This window comes from Octodon degus, unplaced genomic scaffold (genome assembly GCF_000260255.1).
Source record: "Octodon degus isolate 3935 unplaced genomic scaffold, OctDeg1.0 scaffold00441, whole genome shotgun sequence".
Classification (NCBI taxonomy): domain Eukaryota; kingdom Metazoa; phylum Chordata; class Mammalia; order Rodentia; family Octodontidae; genus Octodon; species Octodon degus.
Genome location: NW_004525017.1, coordinates 110,790 through 118,438, shown reverse-complemented (window position 1 = coordinate 118,438; position 7,649 = coordinate 110,790).

The following is a 7,649-nucleotide window of genomic DNA, read 5'->3' as shown; positions in this document are numbered from 1 at the left end:
GGATAAACTTGAGTCATTTGTAGGAAAACTGGTGCACCTTGAGGTCATAATGTTCAGTGAAATAAACCAGACATCTGTTCAAATACCACATGGTTTTTATTATATGAGAGAACCAATATATGAATAAAGTGCAAAATAAAAGGTAGATAGTAAGTAGGAAGAAAAAAATCAGAATTGTAATCTAGCATGACCAATGTATCTAAAGGGGACATTCAATATGTGTTCAATTGTTTCATAATTTTTTGGTCTGTTAGCCTGTATTTGGCTGTTAATCTGTATCTATGATAATTAACCTCATAAAGACAATATGCTGCAAAAAGTAATAAGGGTAGAGTGTTTAGAAGAAAAAAGAAGTGAGATGCGTTATGTACATGTGGACATGGTCCTTATGTTCTGCAAAAGTATAATAAAGAATTTAATATGAGAACCAAAAATTTAAAAGACCCCTTAAAAATGTTCCTGCATGGCTGCTGCCAGGCTGCTAGCACAGCCAGTTGTATATTTTCGACGGGAGGTACTGCATCCCCTTGAGGATTAACTGCAGCCCAGAGCAGTATGGGTGTAGACCAGAGATGGACTCCAATGCTAGGGTGCTGGCAGCAGAGATGGACGGTGGGAGAAGCGGTGAGAAACACAGGGATTAGAACTGAGGCTGAAGACAGACATCTCCCCAGCAAGGGAAGAGATATTCCGGATGATTCTCGAGGGCCTGGGTATCTGCCAGCCTTTGTGAAGGAAGTCTGGGAAGGAAAGCAAAGTTATTTCCCTGCTGTACCACACTCTAGGCCCAGGGCCTTGTATGTACCCAGCACTGAGAAGGCCAGCTAAGTGCTTGCACCTGCTCACTGGGTGTCCTGTACCAGTGGGTCAGTCAACAAAGGTCACCTGGAGGAGGAGTGGGGAATTGAAGAGGGGACAAAGGACAGGAGACGCGAGAAATGAAGACAAGACAGGATTCTGATCAAGTCTCGTTTATTTAGGGGAGGTGCTGTGTATATATAGTGGAGGCATAGGGACATGATGTCCGCGGGTAAAAGGCGTGAGTAACTAGGCAACTGGACTATGACAGGAAGTCCCACCTCCGGGCATAGCAGGAGACTTATGGGAAATAGGCTGGGTGAGAAGGATCATAAACTTAACTCAGCAGGGGAATAGAAGCTTAAGAAGATGACTGACACTATTATAAAATGGATACCAGCTAATGGCCTCCCACAGATCCCCCTTTACTTTTATATATGTATATAAAATATGGCTTCTGTAGATGGCTGATTCCCTTGAGGGGCAGTGCCTGTCTTAGGTCGAGGTGTCCTCTACATGGACCCAACTCAAACCTTACCCGTCATAGGAGACGAGGACAGCAGAAGGCCCCGTTCCTGTCTTAGGCATCGAGTGGTGTCTCGTGTATGCCCCTCATTACCCGTCTCTGGCTAGCCTGACCATCTCACCAAGGGTGGGAGAACTAAGAGTTCTCTGGACATTTATCATCATAAGCTGTTTGTATTCCAGCACAGTTTTCCCTTTCAGCCATCTGAAGCCTGTGATAATGGACCTGTATGGGTTGCATTTTAATGGCATCCAATTGTTGTTTAACGAAAGTCATCAGCCTATTGAAAAGACAAAGTCCTATGGATAAAGTATTAATAATAGATCATCAAAAAAGGAATAGCTGTTCATTGAAAGACACACAAACACATAGACACATAAACCCCTTAAAAAAAATCAAGAGTGCACTCAAATATTTGGCCAAATTAAATTATAGTAACTATTACAAGCTTTAGAAATTCTATAAGTAGACTAGTCAGATTTTGTTATTTGTCAATTATTAGAGATCTCTTATTAGAAAAACTTGGAAGGAAATCTTTCATTTATAATTAATATGCATATTTTGTATTTTTATGCTTTTTGTCACCCACCTATTCAGACCTTAGAATTCCATTTAGTCAGTTTCCTAAATAGGCTCCAGGGTGGATGTAGCCTGGTCACTGTTAACTTCTTTAGATCTGGCTCCATGGTACAGCCTGACAGTACACTATGGTATCCAAATAGGTCAGTTAGCATTCTCTGGAAAAACACAAGCATACCCTTTGCCCCAGGTTAGTTGTGGACTGAGTCCCTTTTCATTGTCCAGTATGGAGAGCTCTCCAAAGGACCTTTTTTTAGCCTTTTTTCTCTTACCTGGTTTGTCTTTCTGTTGCTGTAAAAGTATAAACATTTAATAATATATATTGATGAGTGAAGATATCAGGATTGACTCTCTTTTGCTTTAACAAAATTTTGATCCTACAGTGGCCTTTGGAGGCCACGATTAGGCCTTTTATTATTTAAATGAATATCAAATCAAGTGACAGTTTAAACCCCATGGCTTTTTACACATTATTTTAAGCCTTTATATTTGTTTGTAAAATATCAAAGTCCTATTTTAATGCCATGTTTAGTTTAGGACAGTAAAACAAGCAATCAAACTTATTAGGAATTAACAGAATTTTAAGTAGTCTTTTAAAATGTGTGGGGCAGTGACCTTTCACCTTGGTAGCTGCTCTACCTGGAGGCCACCCACATTTGCATTTTTAAAGCCATTAAAATGTTTTTCCTTTAATTTTTATTTTCTGACCCATTATTTCTTTTTAACAATTTTAAAATCTTTAGCAAAAATGAATGATTAATTGTGCAGTATAAGAATCTGCAATGGTTTGCTTTGATGGAATTATAACTTTGATTTCCCTGTATAAACAACATCGATTACACCAAACAACACTTGCAGACCATTTAGCACTGGGGCTGTCTTTGGTTGATTTTACTCCATAGGTGTGCTGCCCATCTGCTAGGAGCAGCTTAATGATCTTAGTACCTACAAAGGATTTTCTTGAGCCCACATTACCTTCTAAAGTACTATTTTGAGCCTTAAGAACTTGCAAAGGCAGCCACACACACAGCCAATGCTAGTGCCACCGCATGTCATGGTCATGACCCACCTACTTAGCACCAGGAACACAGGCCTCTGCAGCTGAACCTATCTTGCAGATGTCAATCTGTGTCAGGCTAGAATGAGAGTGGATGGGAGCATGGGCCACTCCCGATCTCAGTTCGTCCCTTCCCCCAGGTGTATGCCTCCACACTTGGAACCAACCATTTGCAATTTAAAAGAACCCCTTTTTATAAAACTTTTGTTGTTTACTGCTGAAAATAGGGCCAGGCAATGCAGTAAGTGTTCTAATATACATAATAAAGAGAAGCTGCTTCTATTTTAATAAGCAGTTAAGTTTTATTTTGAAGAGGTTTAGTAGCAGATATCATAAGTCTGGAAATTCCAGTTTTAATTTTTTAATCTAAACTGGGAAGGGGTACGGGATCATTACCAGAGATGACATCTATATCAGGCAATACAATTGCCATGACACACAGTCCTGTCCAGTTGGTAGGTAAATATGTGAAGGCTAAACTTCCTCCGCATACAAACACATTTCCCTTTTTTTTGGCAAATAGGGCTACTGTAGTTAAGTATTTGATTGTAGCTGGTAAAGGTAACAAATCCTACATCAACAGTGAAGCTATCATTGTGGAAGCTTCCTTGAATACAGGAAGAATTCCATAGGAGATTATCCTCCCCAGAGAGGGTGGCTCTGGCTAATGCCTCCCAGTCCTCGGGAGTAAGCTAATTGTCAGCCAGTTTCTAAAATGGCTGTGGTGTATGGAGCTGTGGGTCCATATTGGGCAACCACCGCTGCAATTCTGGAACAGGGGTCTTGTGGCTTTCCCCTCAAGGCAAAGTCCCTGATCTTTGCAGTTCTGAGGCTGTAAAGGGTGGAGACCTACCTCCTCCTGTGATGCCCTTAGGCCATCCCTTCCATTCTCAGGTACCTTCCCGGCAATGGAGATCCTCTTAGCTCCATCTTTGCAGTCCACAGCTTTCTTGGTTCTTTCTTTCTGGCCAAGCGCACATTTTAAATCTTCTTTCTGGGCTCCTTGCTCTTTATTCTCAACATAAATCTGGCTTCCTGGTTTTGATTTCAAGATTCTGTTCCCTTACAGGAGGGCACACACCCTTAGGGGGTGCTTTGTCCTTTAAGATGAGTTTTACCTTTTTGTCCTTGTAGTATAGTTTCACTTTTTTTTTTTTCCACATTAGCAACAACCAGGTCACAGTGTCTCTGGGATAAAATTTCATCAATTAAATTCCAGTAGGAAAAGGCCGTGTTATAGGTAGCCAAATTAGATAGAAATATTAATAGGCAGTCAGACAGGGCAAGGCCTTTGAAGGAGACAGCACAAAAGACAAGTTATCTTGCAACTGGGAGAGGGAGGGATGCTCCTGCTGTGAGCCAGACCTAAAAGACCTAAAGGCCAAACAAATGCTAAAAGAGTAGCACCTGGGATTGATATTCTAAATCGGTATCCATCACCTAAAAAGACCTAAGTGACTCACCAGCCCAGCCCTCATTTGGCCCTGGACCGTAATCAACTTTACCTGAGCAATGCTGCTTGCAATCCCATTGGTTGACCATAGTTTTGTCCCGCCCCATATCTACCTAAGCAAGACCTCTTCCTCTCACGTGTCTGGCACGGCCCCTCCTCCTGCCCCAAAGCCGTTGCCTTGCGCAGCCAGGGATGGCGCTGCCACCTCTTCCTCTCTACCTTAACTCCGCATGGTTTTGCTCTATAAAAACAAATGAAAAAGACAGCTTCCTGGGCAACCCGCTTGGGTCCCCCTTCTGTCCTCTCTGAAACAGAAGCTTTCTTTCCCAATAAAATATTCCACTCTCAACCTCCTTTTTTTCCTAAAATTTATTCTTTGGCTTTAGAGAACATGAACTCCTATTTAGATCAGGTCTGGAGTTTTACTTCCCTTTATCACTGGGGCCTTTTTAGTTCCAAAAGTCTCATAATAATCCTTAATTTTAATCTTTACTCCTCGTGCCTTTAATGCTCTGCTCGAACTTTCTACAAATATCTCATGTTCACTTAATGCCTGTACCATTGTCAAAGGGAAAGGGGAAAGGGGTGCCGTCCGCTTACCGAGGTTCAGACGTAGCAGCAGACAACTGCAGCGCAGGCCTCTTTTATCCTCTTTTGCCTCTTTTACTCTCTCTTTTACCAGCTTTCTCTTGCTGGCTCTCTCGGATGGTTCCATCACTGTATCCTCCATACCAGGTGTCCCATACCAGGTGTCCCTGCTGGCTTGTCCCGAGCCAGCAGGTCAGTCAACGAAGGTCACCTGGGTGAGGAGCGGGGAATTGAAGAAGGCACAAAGGACAGGAAACGTGAGAAATGAAGACAAGACAGGATTCTGATCAAGTCTCGTTTATTCAGGGGAGGTGCTGGGTATATATAGTGGAGGCAGAGTGAAATGACGTCGGCGGGTAAAAAGGCGCAAGTAAGTAGGCAACCGGGCTGTGACAGGAAGTCCCGCCTCCGAGGCATAGCAGGAGACTTATGGGAAATAGGCGGGGTGAGAAGGACCATAAACTTAACTCAGCAGGGGAATAGAAACTTAAGAAGACGGCTGACACTATTATAAAATGGATACCAGTTAATGGCCTCCCACAACTGGGTTCTACCCCTCAGCTCCACCCCTACCCAGAAAATAAGCAGGAGGCAACCTTTGCTTATGGTGCATGCAGCCATGCATATTAGGGCCTGGGAGCTCAAAGTCAGCATGCTGTGTTTGGGTGTGCAAGTTTTACTGACTTGGGCAATGCACTTCATATCTTTGTGTCCAGTTCTGTGCTATAGAATGAAGGGTGTAGTAGCTAATTCATGCAATTTTTTTCTCATAGAATCCGTTAGCAAAAGCCACTATTTCCCAATACATGACTTCTCTCTCTCTTTCCTTGGGTTTAGCCAGTAGTTCTTTTGTGAAATGAACTCCAGTCTGTCTCTGCCTTGCTTGTACAGAGTCAGTAATATAGATCCTCATGAGGTGAGCATTGCTCAGAGGAAGGCTCTTTTGGAAGAGTACCCAGAAGAGTGCTGCAGCTCCTGGGGAGACCCTTGGCCAAGCTCCTAGAGTAGTGTGTTTTTCTTAGGTACTAAAGGGAATAGAAATCCCAGTGTAAAAAGTACTCATTGTGTGGTACCAGCAGATACTTTGGGAAGCTGTCCACTTGTTTGCAGGCATAGTTAGGAATCAAATATTAATTACTTATTAGCTAGCTCTGTAGTGCCTTGCATCCTCCTTTATGTGATACAGTGGCTTCCCTAGGACAGTACTGCTGCAGGATCCTAATTACTGCCTTCCTACATGCTGAGAAATGAAGAAGCTCAGTGCAGCTGCTCCAAGCAGATAAGAACTGTTTTCATCTATGTACTGAGGGTTTTTTCTGAGGATCAAACCCTGTACCGCTGCAGGGGAGGCCAGAGGTTGGCGCACAGGAGCCAGCTGCAAGTTCGGACCCCTTGCTCCCTGTGGGTGGTGCTGGGCCAACTCAGCACTTCTCACTTTTCTTAGTGCGGCAGAAGGACAGCTGTGTCTGTGTGAGTGTGAGGGCACACAGTATTGATGTAATCATCACAACTGTTTACTGGGTGAGTATTAAATTCTCTTCCGAAGACTTTTGTTGTATCAGAGTAGACCTCTTTTGGTAATCTCTAATGTTCCTGTGAAATTATTTACATTTTAAGTCAATGATATAATCCTAGGGAAGCAACAATACACACAGGCAAAGAGACATTGACTAAAGCTGAAAATCAGATACAAGTAAATTGCTGTTATGATTTTTTATTTCAGCTTCTCCCGTCCACAGTCAGCCCAGACATTACACTCAGGCCTTTTCCTCAAGCCAGGCTCTTTAAGCGCTCTTTGTAAGCCTCCAAAGTTTGTTGGACAGTTCCTGCATAAGGTTTAAAAGCTCAGTGTTTGTCAATGTGCATTTGAAGTGCAGAAGGCGCACTGTCTCCCACTCCCTTTGAGAAGTTCGTGCTAGTGCTGCAAGCTGGCCAAGAGTAGAAGAACAAAGAGAACAAGAATGTTCAGTTAAATACTCTTTCCTGATATTTCCCATCTATTTTCCCTCATGAATATTTCAGATACTTTATAAATTTCTTTTTTAGTTGCTCACATTGTTGATCAATAATAAACTTAATTTATGAACCTAGCAATTTTTAATGAATACACTAACTAGCAGGTGGTGTCGGGAAAGAGCTTATTTACATCATGGCATTTCTGACACAGTCATATTACTGAATTATTGAAAGGTGACTAGCTATGCACAAATAATTTGTTTTTAAAAAAATGTATTTAATATTTGAACATCTGGAGTGACCAACCACTAAAAACCAAATGAAGCATCATGTTTTATTAAAACAAAAGGCAATTCATACACAAATGTTGTAGGTCCCTTGAAACACCAAGGCACTTCTTGAGCTGAGAGCCTTTCTGTCTTCCAGGTGTCTGTCAGTCAGTGCTTGTGTCAACTTTGACTGGGTACTTTCTCTTCTCCACCTGGGAAATCTCATTACTTTAGTAGACATGTGTGCCATTGGCTATTCTACCTGGCAGCTTCTGTGCGGCCACTGTCATCTCTGCCTAGATTACCTGGCTTTGTTTCCTGTGCTCCCTCAGTCACTCCCCCAGTGTGGAGCTCGCTGTTCTTCCCACATCCACAGTACTCTTCCCTTGGCCCCTCGTGATGACCAAAGTCCTCAAAATGAGC